This window comes from Carcharhinus amblyrhynchos, chromosome 33 (assembly GCF_965287045.1).
Source record: "Carcharhinus amblyrhynchos chromosome 33, sCarAmb.v2.hapA, whole genome shotgun sequence".
NCBI lineage: Eukaryota > Metazoa > Chordata > Chondrichthyes > Carcharhiniformes > Carcharhinidae > Carcharhinus > Carcharhinus amblyrhynchos.
The window spans coordinates 4,816,594-4,833,294 of record NC_137356.1 but is presented as its reverse complement, the minus strand read 5'-3'; positions in this window follow the sequence as shown (position 1 = coordinate 4,833,294).

Below are 16,701 nucleotides of genomic sequence, written 5' to 3'. Positions count from 1 at the left end.
ATCGCTCCACATTGGCAATACGTATCCGCAGTCATAATTCTTGAGTTTATGTTCCTGGTTTTGTATTCCCTGCTGCTCAAAAACCATTTCCCAAACAGGATGAGATGATAAGTGGGCGAGGAGTCCAGAAAAGCAAAAGGTACTTCAGCCAACACATAGAGCGTTACAATGCTGATGTACTCAACTTGGCAGAGATGTGAATTTACAGCCACTGTGTAAAAAACAGCAGTGTTTACTTGTATTCCTCTGCTTGTTAATGATTTATCACAGCGAGTGTCTCTCCCTCGCACTAGTATGAGGACCCCCCCCCCCGCCACAACTCCACCCGCACCCTCCCCCTCAACCGTCTGCTAATCCCCAGTGCCAAACTAAGCCATTCCCCTTTCAACAAATCCCCTTGTGCCAGAAAGATTTAGGTCAGCGAGCCTCCAGCAGACCATCACAGTTCTTCTTCATTATCTGGGGAGCCATCGATTGCTGGGAATATAGCTCAAGGCACAGCCAGTAAGTCACTCAAACTGCCAAGCGACAAAAAAAAGAATTGCGAGCAAATGGCACGCTTTAGCAATGCAGTTAGCGTTGTCTCATTAAACACTCAAGAACCAAATAATTCCACCTTAACTGAGCATGTCACATAATCCTTTTCCAGGGTGAAAAGTCCTGTGTGAGTTCTGGCGGGTATCTGAAGGAAGAACATTTGGCGCCTGCACCGTGTATGAGCTGGGGGTGTGAGTGCAGCCAAAGTATTTTACAGGGAATTCATGTCGGAGTTGTATCGAACTTTGGTGAGGCCACGGCTGGAGCACTGTGTGCAGTTCGGGTCGCCGTACTGTGGGGAGGACGTGAACACACTGGAGGGGGTGCAGAGCAGATTCACCAGGATTCACCTGGGATGGAACATTGAAGTTATGAAGAGAGGTTGGGTCGGCTTGGGGTGTTTTCTCTGGAGCAGGGCAGACTGAGGCGGTGGGGGCGGGGTGGTATCCTGATCGAGGTGTTCAGGATTGTGAGGGGCAGGGACAGAGTGGATAAGAAGCAGCTGTTCCCCTTAGTTGAAGGGTCAGTTACGAGGGGGACACAAGTTCAAAGTGAGGGGCGGGAGGTTCGGGGGGATTTGAGGAAAAGCTTTTTTTACCCAGAGGGTGGTGAGGGTCTGGAATGCGCTGCCTGGGGGGGGGGGCGGTGGGGGTGGGATGCCTCACATCCTTTAAAAAGTACCTGGATGAGCACTTGGCGCATCGTAACATTCAGGGCTATGGGCCAAGTGCTGGTGAGTGGGATTAGGTTGCAATTCAGGTGTATCTAATGTGTTGGTGCAGACTCGATGGGCCAAATGGCCTTTTCAGCACTGTGTGATTCTATGATTTTACGATTCTAGGATTCTATAGGACATTTCCATAGCGGTAGAGGAGGGAGATAGGAACATGTCTGAGGTTGGCTATTGCAGACACACTGGGTTGGGTTTTCTATCCACACCAGAGGTCAACAGATCTCTGTTGGGGTGGCACAGTGGCACAGTGGGTTAGCACTGCTGCTTCACACCTCCAGGGACCTGGGTTCGATTCCCAGCTCGGGTCACTGTCTGTGTGGAGTTTGCACATTCTCCTCGTGTCTGCGTGGGTTTCCTCCGGATGCTCCGGTTTCCTCCCAGTGTCCAAAGATGTGCAGGTTAGGCTGATTGGCCATGCTAAAATTGCCCCTTAGTGTCCTGAGATGTGTAGGTTAGAGGGATTAGTGGGTAAAGTATGTATGGATATGGGTGTAGGGCCTGGGTGGGATTGTGGTCGGTGCAGACTCGATGGGCCAAAGGGCCTCTTTCTGCACTGTAGGATTCAATGATGATAATTCTGTGATAGACCCTTGCATGGTCCTGTCCCAATCGCTATGATTCCCTTGGTGGGCAGGATAGGAAAATCCGACCCATAAAATCAGAATTATTACGGCACAGGAGGAGGTCCCATTGGGTATGTGCTGGCTCCCTGTAAAGCAATCCAGCTAATCACCCTTTCTCAACCCACCGTAGCCCTCCAGATTTATTTCCTTCAGTGTCTGTCCAGTCTCCAACTCGAAGAAGGAATAAAGGTGGGCTGGCATTGCGCTAATCGAGATTTCAGGACAACCCAAAGGGGCTTCCGAGCCAATGAAGCTGTCACGGGCACAGTTAATTCTCACACAGATAGATCCCACAGACGGAAAACGGAACAATCTGATTTCTAGTACAGTTGAGGATATATATTGACCAAGCAAATAGGGAGAACTGATGTTGCTCTTTTACAAGAGGGGTTAGACAGGAGGTCCATTCAGAGTCCCATCCAACAGATGGACCACAGCAAGTTAACAGCATCCATTGAGGCTGGGGACACTAATGGAAGAAATACTTTTGCATATATCAAGATACTCTCCAAGGTGAGATGATGGCCGAGTGGTATTATCACTAGACTATCAATCCAGAAACTCAACTAATGTTCTGGGACCCGGGTTTGAATCCCACCACGGCAGATGGTAGAATTTGAATTCAATAAAAAAATCTGGAATTGAGAATCTACTGATGACCCATTGTCAGAAAAACCCATCTGGGTCACTCATGTCCTTCAGGGAAGGAAATCTGTCGTCCTTACCCGGTCTGGCCTACATGTGACTCCACAGCCACAGCAATGTGGTTGACTCTCAAATGTCCTCCAGTAACTAGGGATGGGCAATAAATGCTAATCCAGCCAGCGACACCCATGTCCCATGAATAAATAAAAAAAAGTAACCTGAGTAAAGATTTCTGATCTCTTCCTTCACTACATGGTTGTAAGATGTTTCTCATAGAATCACTACAGGGCAGAAGGAGGCCATTCTACCCACTGAGTCTGCACTGACTTAGCATTTTACTCAGGCCCTGCCCTGTAACACCCTACATTTATTAATTCCCCCTACCCTACACATCTTTAGAAACTAAGGGACAATTTAGCATTCTTAATCTCCCTAACCTACCATCACCCCGGTACCTAAAAAAAGCCAAACAGCATGCCTTAAGACTATCAAACACTGGCTCTGACATCCATCATTATGAAGTGCTTTGAAAGGCTAGTCATGGCGTGAATCAATTCCAGCCTCCCAGGCTACCTGGATCCAGTACAGTTTGCCTATCGCCGCAACAGGTCCACATCAGATGCCATTTCCCTGGAATCCTGGATAACAGGACACCTATGTTGCACTCCTATTTATTGACTACAGCTCAGCCTTCAACACCATTATTCCCACAAAACTCACCTCCAAACTCTGTCACCTGGGCCTCTGCACCTCCCTCTGTGACTGGATCCTGAACTTCCCAAATCACAGACCGCAATCAGTAAGGATAGGCAACAACAACTCCTCCACGATTATCCTCAATATCGGTGCCTCACAAGGCTGTGTTCTCAGCCCCCTACTATACTCCTTATACACCTTTGACTGTGGCCAAATTTCCCTCCAATTCGATTTTCAAGTTTGCTGACAACACCACCGTAGTGGGTTGAATCTCAAACAACGATGAGACAGACTACAGGAATGAGATAGAGTGTTTGGTGAACTGGTGAGTCGACAATAATCTCTCCCTCAATGTCAACAAAACAAAGGCAATAGTCATCGACTTCCGGAAGTGTAAAGGAGAACACGCCCCTGTCTACATCAACAGGGGAAAAATGGAAATAGTCAAGAGCTTCATCACCAACAACCTGTCCTGTCCCCCCCATGCCAACACTATAGTTAAGAAAGCCCACCAACGCCTCTACTTCCTCAGGAGGCTAAGGAAACTTGATATGGCCACTATGACACTCATCACTGTAACTCTACATTCAAAGTTTATTTATTATTGTTACAAGTAGGCTTATATTAACACATTATATTATTGAAGTTACTGCGAAAATCCCCAAGTCATCACATTCCGGGACCTGTTTGAGGGCACTGAGGGAGAATTTTGCACAGGTGCATCATAGAAAGCATTCTTTCTGGTTGTATCACAGCTTGGTATGGGCTCCTGCTCTGCCTAAAACCGCAAGGAACTACAAAAGGGTTGTGAATGTAGCCCAATCCATCACACAAACCAACCTCCCATCCACTGACTCTGTCCACACTTCCCGCTGCCTCGGCAAAGCAGCCAGCATAATCAAGGCCAGTCCATCCCACAAACCATTTATTTGTGGGCAGTCTAGAGGGAGCTTTATTCTGCGTCTAACCAGCTGTCATTGAGTAAAAATGTTTCCACAGTCCCACACTAACAAACTGACTTTGATAAAGGTATAACTTACAACGAAAAAATAAATCCCCCGATGAGAAAACAAGAGAACAAAAAAGATTAATTAGCCCTTCAATCCAAATAACCAGCTGTCTCGACAAAGTCCTGTCACTCATCATGTGCAGTGAGTGTGTATCACTCAATGATGCATTCACAACCTTCTCTGCAATTCCTTGTAGAATTCAAAGACATCAATGTCTGCCAACATCCCCTCTGTGGACCCTTGAGAGACTTGCTGAGGTTACACTCAATCCACTTGACAAAGTGAATAGAGGGACGGACAAAGGGAGAGAGAGAATGAAAATTAGATGGGGAGAGGGGGGAGGGGAGAAGTTTCCCTTGAATTCCTGATTGGATTTATTACTGGGAAGGATGGTGGCACAGAGGTTAGTGCTGCTGCCTCACAGTGCCAGGGACCCGGGTTTGATTCCGGACTTGGGTAACTCTCTGTTTGGAATCTGAACCGTTCTCCCAATTTCTGTATGGGTTTCCTGCAGATACTCCAGTTTCCTCCCACAGTTCAAAGATTTGTGGGTTAGGTGGATTGGCCGTGCTAAATTGCCCCTTAGTGTCAAGCAGACTAGCAACTGGTGCGGCAATAATAATCTCTCCCTCAATGTCATCAAAATGAAGGAGATTGTCATCGATTTCAGGAAACGTAGAGGAGAACATGCTCCTGTCTACATCAAATGGGATGAAGTGGAAGGGATTGAGAGAGCTTCATGTTTTTAGGTATCCATAAGAACATAAGAACATAAGAAATAGGAGCAGGAGTCGGCCATCTAGCCCTTCGAGCCTGCTCCGCCATTCAATAAGATCATGGCTGATCTTAAGTGGCTCAGTTCCACTTTCCCGCTTTCCTCCCATAACCCTTAATTCCCTTGCCTACCAAAAACCTATCTACCCGTGGCTTAAATATATTTAGCGAGGCAGCCTCCACCACTTCAACAGGCAGAGAATTCCAGAGATTCACCACCCTTTGAGTGAAGAAGTTCCTCCTCAACTCTCTAAACTGCACCCCCCGTTATCTTGAGGCTGTGCCCTCTAGTCCTGGTGTCCTTTCTGAGCGGGAAGAATCTCTCTACCTCTACCCTATCCATCCCCTTCATTATCTTATGAATAGGGAGGGAATACAGGGATACAGACTGAGTAAGAGCAAAAGGTTTTATTTAGTTTAGTTAGGGCGTCATGATCGGCACAGGCTTGGAGGGCCAAAGGACCAATTCCTGTGCTGTACTTCTCTTTGTTCCTTACTCCACTTCCATAAATAATGGGTGTTATGCCCTAAGACTAATTCTCACAAACACAAAATACATATAAAAAGAGTCAACAAAAATACATTCTAAACAGGATGATCGATCATCTTGACTCAACAGTTTGATAGGACATTCCATCTCTTGTTCTGAATTTTCACTTACTTTAATACTTGGGCCACTGTGTTAGGTCCATACCATTCCCCTACAGATTTTCCCTCGCCCACTCCCATTTGAGCCATTTGATGAATTGAATATCCAGATCCCCAACAACCTGACCTGGTGCCCCCATGCCGACATTATAGTTAAGAAAGCCCACCAATGCCTCTACTTTCTCAGAAGATTAAGGAAATTTGGCATGTCAGCTACAACTCTCACCAACTTTTACTGATGCACCATAGAAAGCATTCCTTCTGGTTGTATCACAGCTTGGTTTGGGCTCCTGCTTTGACCAAGACCGCAAGAAACTACAAAAGGTCGTGAATGTAGCTCAATCCATTACACAAACCAGCCTCCCAACTATTGACTCTGTTTACACTTCCCGCTGCCTCAGAAAAGCAGCCAGCATAATTAAAGACCCCACACACCCTGGACATTCTCTCTTCCACCTTCTTCCTTCAGGAAAAAGATACAAAAGTCTGAGGTCACGTAACAACTGACTCAAGAACAGCTTCTTCCCTGCTGCTGTCAGACTTTTGAATGGACCTACCTTGCATTAAGTTGATCTTTCTCTACACCCTAGCTATGACTGTAACACTACATTCTGCACCCTCTCCTTTCCTTCTCTATGAATGGTATGCTTTGTCTGTACAGCGTGCAAGAAACAATACTCTTCACTGTTAATACATGTGACAATAATAAATCAAAACAAATCAAATCAACGTGTTCCCAAAACTTACAGCAAAGGGGGATTTCATTAAACTGGTCTTGAATGAGCTTATGTCAAACCTGCCAGCTTTAAAAATCTTGGTGGTCATCTTGTACTCCTGGATGAGCATTGTCACAGAAATGTAAAGAGTTGAAGGCACAGAAAGAGGCCACTTGGTCCATCGTGCCTGCGCCACCAATACCAGCTGCCAGCCATGTTATTTCATGGGTGGCATGGTGGCACAGTGGTTAACACTACCGCCTCACAGCACCAGGGAGCCGGGTTCAATTCCCGGCTTGGGTCACTGTCTATGTGCACATTTTCCCCATATCTGTGTGGGTTTCCTCTGGGTGCTGCAGTTTCCTCCCACAGTCCAAACATACGCGCATTAGATTAATTGGCCGAGCTGAATTGCCCTTTAGCATCCCAGGATGTGATAGGTTAGAGGGATTAGTGGGATAAATATGTAGGGTTACAGGGAAAGGGACTGGGTGGAATTGTTGGCAGTGCAGACGCGATGGGCTGAATGGCTGAAAAGATCCACATGTATTTGAATCATTGGGGTGGCACGGTAGCACAGTGGTTAGCACTGCTGCTTCACAGCTCCAGGGACCTGGGTTTGATTCCCGGCTCGGGTCACTGTCTATGTGGAGTTTGCACATTCTCCTCGTGTCTGCGTGGGTTTCCTCCGGGTGATCCAGTTTCCTCCCACTGTCCAAAGATGTGCGGGTTAGGTTGATTGGCCATGCTAAAATTGCCCCTTAGTGTGTCCCGGGATGCGTACGTTAGAGGGATTAGTGGGTAAAATATGTAGCAAAAGGGGGCTAGGACCTGGGTGGGATTGTGGTCAGTGCAGACTCGATGGACTGAAGGGCCTCTTTCTGCACTGTAGGGTTCTATGGTTATTAAAACAACTTCATATCCGAGGCAGCGTGTTTCCGCTGGAACTTCACCTGTGCTATTTTGCAGCTATCAGTCATTCCCACTCATTTGGGCTATGTTTTAATAAGCATTACTCTTGGAGCTCTTTCTGTTGTGTTAATTTGCATACAAATATCACAATTGAAAATCACACTCTATTACCCTGTGACATGTTACTGCAGCACCTGACACAAAGCTATAAAACATTAAGAACTGACTGGGAAAATGCCACTGAACCTGGGTTTATTCGATTTCAGTGGTGGAAGGTTGTAATGTCCTAACTATGGCAGCCCAGTGGCACAATGGTGAGTGCTACTGCCTCACAGTGCCAGCAACTCAGTTTCAATTCCCAGCAGAGTCTGCATGTTCTCCCCGTGTCTGTGTGGGTTTCCTCCGGGTGCTCCGGTTTCCTCCCCCACTCCAGAGATGTGCAGGTTAGGGGGAACTGGCCTTGCTAAATTGCCCCTTAGTGTCCTGGGATGTGTAGGTTAGAGGGATTCAGCCAGATAAACGTGTGGGGTTGTGAGGATAGGGCCTGGGGTAGGATTGCTGTTGGTGCAGACTTGATGGGCCAAATGGCCTTCTTCTGCACTATAGGGATTCTATGGTTTTATGATTAGCCATGTTAAATTGCCCCTTAGTATCAGGGGAACTAGCTAGTGTAAATCCATGGGGTTAGGGCTTGGGTGGGTTTGTGGTCGGTGCAAACTTGATGGGCCAAATGGCCTCCTGCTGCACTGTAGGGATTCTGTGATTAGCCATGCTAAATTGCCCCTTAGCGTCAGGGGAACTAGCTAGTGTAAACGCATGGGCGTTGTGGAGATGGGGCCTGGGTGGGTTTGTGGTCAGTGTAGACTTGATGGGCTGAATGGCCTCCTTCTGCACTGTAGGGATTCTATGATTCTATGTTAAGGGTTGTAGATTTTAAACAAAAAGAAAAACAATGTGGGCTGGAATTCCCCGGCTGTTCATGCTGACAGGATTCTCCGATATGTGGGAATTCCCATTGATAGTGGTGGGAACAGAGAATCCTGCCACTAGCGAACAACACGCCACCTCCCGCCAGCAGGAAACACACGGCTGGGAGGCCGGAGAATGTTGTTCGTGGTCTGCACACGTAGATTCAAAATAGCAACAACAGATTTATCGAGAGAGTTGTTTGCTGCTCAGGACAGAGAATGAAACTGAAACAGCAGCGGGTGCAACACCCTAATGACAGCACCATCAAATCATGTGATCAGCTCTTAAAGCAATCTCTGTGAGCATTGCGGTATTTTATTAAGGATTATGTAACAATGCTAATGAGTTAATGCCTGAACAGTTAGTATGCAGTGGCAATTTCTTTAAAGATTCATTCAAGGGATGTGGGCATCGCTGGCTAGATCAGCATTTGTTGCCCATCCCTAATTGCCCCTTGAGCAGGTGGTGGGTGAGCTGCCTTTTTGAGCCCGCGGCAGTCTCTGTGTTGTGGGTACACCCACAGTGCTGTTAGGGAGGGAGTTCCAGGGTGTTGACCCAGCGACAGTGAAGGAATGGCCAATATATTTCCAAGTCAGGGTGGCGAGTGACTCGGAGGGGAACTTGCAACTGGTGACGTTCCCATGTATCCCTGGTCCTTCTCGATGGTGGGTTTGGAACAGTGGTGGGCAGCCTGTGGCCTGGAGGAGTGGGGGGGGTGGTGCGGGAGGGAGGTGGGCAGAGGGTGAGAGGTAGGGGGGAACGTGAGCCTATCTGGGTTCTGAGTGCAGCCCCACAAGACATTTTGTTGACTGCTGCCCCCACACAGGGTCACCACATTCTGCTGATTCCTGCCCACGTAGTTTATTTCCTACTGTTCTGACTGCAGTAACTCGCATGCAAAGCAGGGGTGAGTGAAGTGAGGTGTGCGCTGATCGCTCACAACATTGTCTGTGAGAGTCGTGCGCTCCCCCTGTGTCCAAAGTGTTAATATTTCTTTGCTTTTGCCATTTAAAGTTGATGATAGTTCTATTAATGTATGAATGATGAAACAATTTTTACGACTCATTATGAAATATTTCGACAGTGGTTAGCACTGCTGCCTCACAGCACCAGCGACCCGGGTTCGATTCCCAGCTTAGGTCACTGTCTGTGTGGAGTCTGCACATTCTCCCCATGTCTGCATGGGTTTCCTCCGGGTGCTCCGGTTTCCTCCCACATTCTGAAAGATGTGCTGGTTAGGGTGCATTGGCCGTGCTAAATTCTCCCTCAGTGTACCCGAACAGGCGCCGGAGTGTGGCGACTATGGGATTTTCACAGTAACTTAACTGCAGTGTTAATGTAAGCCTACTTGTGATACTGATAAATCAGTTTCCTCCCACAGTCTGAAAGACGCGCAGGTTAGATGGATTGGCCATGCTAAATTGCCCCTTATTGTGCCCCAGTAGCTTTGATTGGCGGATTCATCATTTTTACATTTAGATATAGATTCCCTACAGTGCAGAAGAGGCCATTTGGCCCATCGAGTCTGCACAATCCCACCCAGGCCCCTCCCTCCATCTCCCTACACATTTACCCTCTAATCCCTCTAACCCATGCATCTCAGGACACTAAGGGACAATTTAGCTCGGCCAATCAACCTGACCTGCACATCTTTGGACTGTGGGAGGAAACAGGGGCGCCCGGAGGAAACCCACGCAGACATAAGGAGAATGTGCAAACTCCACATAGACAGTGACCCCGAGCCGGGAATTGAACCCAGGTCCCTGGAGCTGTGAAGCAGCAGTGCTAACCCACTGTGCTATCGTGCCGCCCAAATAGGTATTTGTTCCACTCTGATGGAACAAGTACCTATGTGTATACAAAGGCATCATTGTTAACACTGATGCTAAGCAACAAAATATTTAACTGCGCTCAATAAACATTTATGAGAAATTCATTTCAATTCTAACAATTTGGCACATTTATAAACTCCACCCCCAACTATTATACAGTTATGTTCCAAAACTGAACATAATTTTGTTTTGCTGAATGTTTCATTCAACTTAATTCAATTTCATGTCTTTAGAGTACACAGCATCATTCCAGGAGGGATAGTGAGACACTGGAAATGGTGTAGGAAAGATTTACTAGGATTATACCACAACTTTTAATTTATTCATTCATGGGACATGGGCGTCACTGGCTGGGCCAGCATTTATTGCCCATCCCTAATTGCCCTTGGAGGGCAGTTGAGAGTCAGCCACATTGCTGTGGCTCTGGAATCACATGTAAGCCAGACCGGGTAAGGACAGCAGATTTCCTTCCCTAAATGGACATGAGTGAACTGGGTGGTCATAACCATCAGGAAAGACTGAATAAGCTGGGGAGTTTCTCCGAGGCAAAAGGATTGAGATAGTGACCTGATAGGATTATTTAAATTCATGGAGGGGTTTGATAAAAAGAGACAGCGAGATGATGTTTCAATTTATGGATGAATCCAAAACTCAGGCTTATAAATAAATGATAATCATTAATAAATCCTATTAGTGACACGGTGGCACAGTGGTTAGCACTGCTGCCTCACAGCGCCAGGGACCTGGGTTCGATTCCCAGCTTGAGTCACTGTCTGTGTGGAGTCTGCACGTTCTCCCCGTGTCTGCATGGGTTTTCTCCTACAGTCTGAAAGATGTGCAGGTTAGGTGGACTGACTATGCTAAATTGCCCCTTCATGTCCAAAGATGTGCAGGTTAGGTGGATTTGCCATGCTAAATTACCCCTTAGTGTCCAAAGATGTGTAGGTTAGGTGGGTTGGCCATGCTAAATTGCCCCTTAGTGTCCAAAGATGTGTAGGGTAGGTGGATTGGCCATGATAAATTGCTCCTTTAGTACCGAAAGATATCCTGGTTAGGCACATGGGCTGTACTAAATTCTCCCTCAGTGTACCCGAACTGGCGACTAGGGGATTTTTCACAGTAACTTCATCGCAGTGTTAATGTGAGCCTGCTTGCTACACTAATAAATAAATAAACTTAAACTTAATAAAATAATTTTGGAGAAATCACTTTGCCCAGACATTGGTTTGAATGTGGAACTCGCTATCACGTGGTGCGGTTGAGCTGAATGGTGTCGATGTAATAACGGGGGAAACCGGATCGGGGAGATATGAATAGAAGGGTATGCCGACAGGGAGAGATGCAGCAGGGTGGGAGGAGACTGTGGTGTAGCTCGGTTTCGATCTGTGGAATTCTCCATCACAGGAGACCATGGAGACCAAGTCACAGATTGTAGTTAAGGAGGAAATAGACAGATTTCTCAACCCTCCAGGTGTCAAGCTGTCTGATTTTGCTTCGATTTGTGTAGGTTTGATGGATTAGCCATGCTAAATGTGTAGGGATACAGAGGTAGGGCAGGAGAGAAGGTCTGGGTAAGATACACAGTCAGAGAGTCGGTGCAGAATTAGTGGCTTCTTTTGCACTGTAGGCATTCTATGATTATTGGCACATGTATTGGTATACAGTAAAAAGTATTGTTTCTTGTTTCATGTATTGTTTCTTGCGCGCTATACAGCCAAAGCATAGCGTTCATAGAGTACGTAGGAGAGAAGGAAAGAAGAGGCTGGGAATGTAGTGATAGCTAGGGTGTAGAGAAAGATCAAGTTAATATATGGTTAGTCCATTCAAACGTCTGATGGCAGCAGAGAAGACGCTGTTCTTGAGATGAGGGTAGTGAGCTGATGTTGTCTATATGGATTTTAGTAAGGCCTTTGAAAGATACCAGATGGTAGGTTGTTGCATAAGGTTAAATCTCATGGGATCCAGGGAGAGATAGCCAAATGGATACAAGGTTGGCTTGATGACAGAAGGCACAGGGTGGTTGTAGAGGGTTGTTTTTCAAACTGAACTAGCAGTGTGCCTCAGAGTTTGCTGCTGGGTCCACTGTTATTTGTCATTTATATTAATAATTTGGATTGAAGTTCAGGGGGCATGGTTAGTAAGTTTGCAGATGACACCAAGATTGGTGGCACAGTGGACAGTGAAGAAGGTTATCTAGGATTGCAACAGGATCTTGATCAGTTGGGCCAGCGGGCTGACAAATGGCAGATGAAGTTTAATTTAGACAAATGCAAGATGATGCATTTTGGTAAACTGGCGGGACTTGCTCAGTTAATGGTAGGGCGTTGGGGAAAGTTATAGAACAAAGAGACTTAAGTGTACAGGTTCATAGCTCCTTGAAAGTGGAGTCACAGGTGGACAGAGTGGTGAAGAAGACATTCAGGACTATTTCATTGGTCAGAACATTGAATACAGATATTCAAGACACAATATCTTGAATAAGGTGTCAATGGGATGTCTTGTTGAAGTTGTACAAGACATTAGTAATTCCACACTTGGAATACTGTGTACAGTTCTGGTCACCCTGTTATAGAAAAGCTATTATTAAACTAGAAAGTGTGTACAAAAGATTTACTCGGATGCTGTCGGGACTTGATGGTTTGAGTTGTAAGGAGAGGCTGGATAGACTGGGCCTTTTCTCTCAGCAGCGTAGGGAGCTGAGGGGTGATCTTATAGAGGTGTATAAAATAATGAGGGGCACGAATCAGCTAGATAGTCAATATCTTTTCCCAAAGGTGGGGGAGTCTAAAACTAGAGGGCATAGGTATAAGGTGAGAGGGGAGAGATACAAAAGTGTCCAGGGGGACAATTTTGTTCACACAGAGGGTGGTGAGTGTCTTGGACAAGCTGCCAGAGATAGTAGTAGAGGCGGGTACAATTTTGTCTTTCAAAAAGCATTTACACAGTTACATGGGTAAGAGGGGTATAGAGAATACAGGCCAAATGTGGGCAATTGGGATTAGTTTAGGGGTTAAATAAAGAAGTGGCATGGACAAGTTGGGCAGAAGGGTCTGTTTCCATGCTGTAAACCTCTATGATTCTATAAGCCGGTTGGTATGTGACCTCAGATTTTCGGATATTTTTCCTGATGGAAGAAGGTGGAAGAGGGAATGTCCGGGATGCGGGGGAGTCCTTGATTATGCTGGCTGCTTTTCCCCGAGGCAGCGGGAATTGGAGGGGGGGAGAGAGCGTGGTTTTGAAATTGAAGCTGGAATTCTACTGCCTCGCCCGCCACGGATTCGGAACGGGAATTCGGAGCGGGAATCTCCCGGTCTCACTCTTGCCTTAGAGCCGTGATCATATTGAATGGCAGAGCAAACCCAACGGCTTACTCCTGTTCCTGTTTTCTGTGCGGTTTCAATGGCCTGTTTCTGGACTATAAATCTTGTATAGTTTCCACTTAACTCACCACATGCTCTGGAATTGCGCTTGTAAATCGTAAATACAGATCATTCTTCCAGTGAACAGTAAGGAACACGCTGGCTGTGACATCTTCCCTCTCTCTTTGCTTCCTGCTTGTGCCAAATTAACTCCAGCGAGAGGTTCCGAAACGTGAGGTTGATTGTGGATATTACTGAGCTGTCCTGCCCCACCTTGATCATCCAACCTCAGCTCCAGCCATTAGGAACCCGCCACGCTGCCACTAAATCATTCAGCAAACAAATGCCACACTGATTAAGCACTCAAATTTTCCACAACCAATTTACTTTCCATAATTAATCAGTAGCTATTTAAATGAGTTTGTGAATCACAGAGAATGAAAATGTAAAGCAAGCATTACTGAACGCACTTTGCGCAATAAATCTCATCCGAATGACTCTCATTTGCATTGCAAGTTGTTTGTTTGGCATTCTTACCCAAATAAATAAGTTGCTGAGGCTTGCTTTTCCTATCTCCTCGCCATTTTGATGGGTCTTTGTCAATAGTAATCACCCCCCGGCAACCCTGTCTCCCCCCTCATAGTTGTAGCTTGATATTTTCTTCAGCTCCAAGCTAGGAAACAAGATTAGGTGGAAATAGGTTTCGATTTATTATTGTCACGTGTATCGGGATACAGTGAAAAGTATTGTTTCTTGCGCGCTATCCAGACAAAGCATACCGTTCATAGAGAAAGAAGGTGAGGTTGCCAAATGTAGTGTTACAGTCATAGCTAGGGTGCAGAGAAAGATCAACTTAATGCGAGGTAGGTCCATTCAAATGTCTGATAGCAGCAGGGAAGAAGCTGTTCTTGACTTGGTCGGTACGTGACCTCAGACTTTTGTATCTTTTTTCCCAAAGGAAGAAGGTGGAAGAGAGAATGTCCGGAGTGCGTGGGGTCCTTCATTATGATTTAGTGGCAGCGCGGCGGGTCCCTAATGGCTGGAGCTGAGGTTGGATGATCAAGGTGGGGCAGGACAGCTCAGTAATATCCACAATCAACCTCACGTTTGGGAAGTTCTTTCAAGTACCTAACAAGTAAAACAAACTCAAATTAACTTAGGGACAAATTAAGAAGGACAGCCCCCCCCCAAAAAGGAAGGGGGGGACAGCCAAAACAGAAACCAAAGTCCAAAGGAAATTTAAAACATTAAATCATCAGGGTCTATAACACACACCAGCCCCTGCGGTGCCCAGCGGGCACGGAAGGCGAGCCTCACATTTCGGAACCTCTCGCTGGAGTTAATTTGGCACAAGCAGGAAGGAAAGAGGGAGGGAATATGTCACAGCCAGCGTGTTCCTTACTGCTCACTGGAAGAATGATCTGTATTTACATTTACAAGCGCAATTCCAGAGCATGTGGTGAGTTAAGTGGAAACTATACAAGATTTATAGTCCAGAAACAGGCCATTGAAACCGCACAGAAAACAGGAACAGGAGTGAGCCGTTGGGTTTGCTCTGCCATTCAATATGATCACGGCTCTGGGCAAGAGTGAGACCGGGAGATTCCCGCTCCGAATTCCCGTTCCAAATCCATGGCAGGCAAGGCAGTAAAATTCCAGCTTCGATTTCAAAAACAAGCTCCCTCCCGCACCCCCCCCCACCCCACCGCGCGCGCGCACACACACACACACACACACACACACACACACACACACACACACACACACACACACACACACACACACACACACACACACACACACACACACACACTTCCCGCTGCCTCTGGAAAAGCAGCCAGCATAGCCAAGGACTCCACGCATCCCGGACATTCTCTCTTCCACCAGGAAAGAAATACAAAAGTCTGAGGTCACATACTGACCGGCTGATAGAATCAGAGAGGTTTACAGCATGGAAACAGGCCCTTCTGCCCACCTTGTCCATGCCACTTCTTTATTTAACCCCTAAACTAATCCCAATTGCCAGCATTTGGCCCATATCCCTCTATACCCATCTTACCCATGTAACTGTCTAAATGCTTTTTGAAAGACAAAATTGTACCCACCTCTACTACTACCCCTGGCAGCTTGTTCCAGACACGCACCACCCTCTGTGTGAAAAAATTGCCCCTCTGGACACTTTTGTATCTCTCCCCTCTCACATTAAACCTATGCCCTCTAGTTTTAGACTCTCCTACCTTTGGGAAAAGATATTGACTATCTTGCTGATCTGTGCCCCTCATTATTTTATAGACCTCTATAAGATCACCCCTCAGCCTCCTTCGCTGCAGCGAGAAAAGGCCCAGTTTATCCAGCCTCTCCTTACAACTCAAACCATCAAGTCCCGACAGCATCCGAGTAAATCTTTTGTACACACTTTCTAGTTTAATAATAGCTTTTCTATAACAGGGTGACTAGAACTGTACACGGTATTCCAAGTGCTGAGGCAATAGAAAGTGTAGACAGAGTCAATGGATGGGAGGCTGGTTTGTGTGATGGATTGGGCTACATTCATAACCTTTTGTAGTTCCTTGTGGTCTTGGGCAGAGCAGGAGCCCATACCAAACTGTGATACAACCAGAAAGAATGCTTTCTATGGTGCATCTGTAGAAGTTGGTGAGAGTCATAGCGGACATGCTGAATTTCCTTAGTCTCCTGAAAAAGTAGAGGCATTACTACAGTGTCGGTTTGGGGGGGGAGCCAGGGCACATTGTTGGCGATCTGGAGACCTAAAACTTGAAGCTCTCGACCCTTTCTACTTCATCCCCATTGATGTAGACAGGGGCATGTTCTCCACTACGCTTCCTGAAGTCGAAGGGACACTGGCTATTCCAAACTTCCTGAATCATCTAACCATCTCCATCGCTGCCTCAGTTCATCTGGCACTGAAACCCTCACCCAAGTTTTTGTCTCACCAGACTAGATGTCCTCATGAATTCGCTAAACTCTGGCCTATCCAAAGGTCTGCTGTCCATAGGATCACCTACAGTGCAGTTCAGCCCATTGAGTATCCACCAAACTCTCCAAAAGGGCATCTTACCCAGGTCCATCTCCTGACCCTATTGCTGTAACCCTGCACACTTAGTATGGCCAATCCCCCTAACCCTCACATCTTTGGACACTAAGGGCAATCTACCTGGGTCAAACCACCTAACCTGCACATCTTTGGACACTGAGGGACAATTTAACATGGCGAATCTACCATATT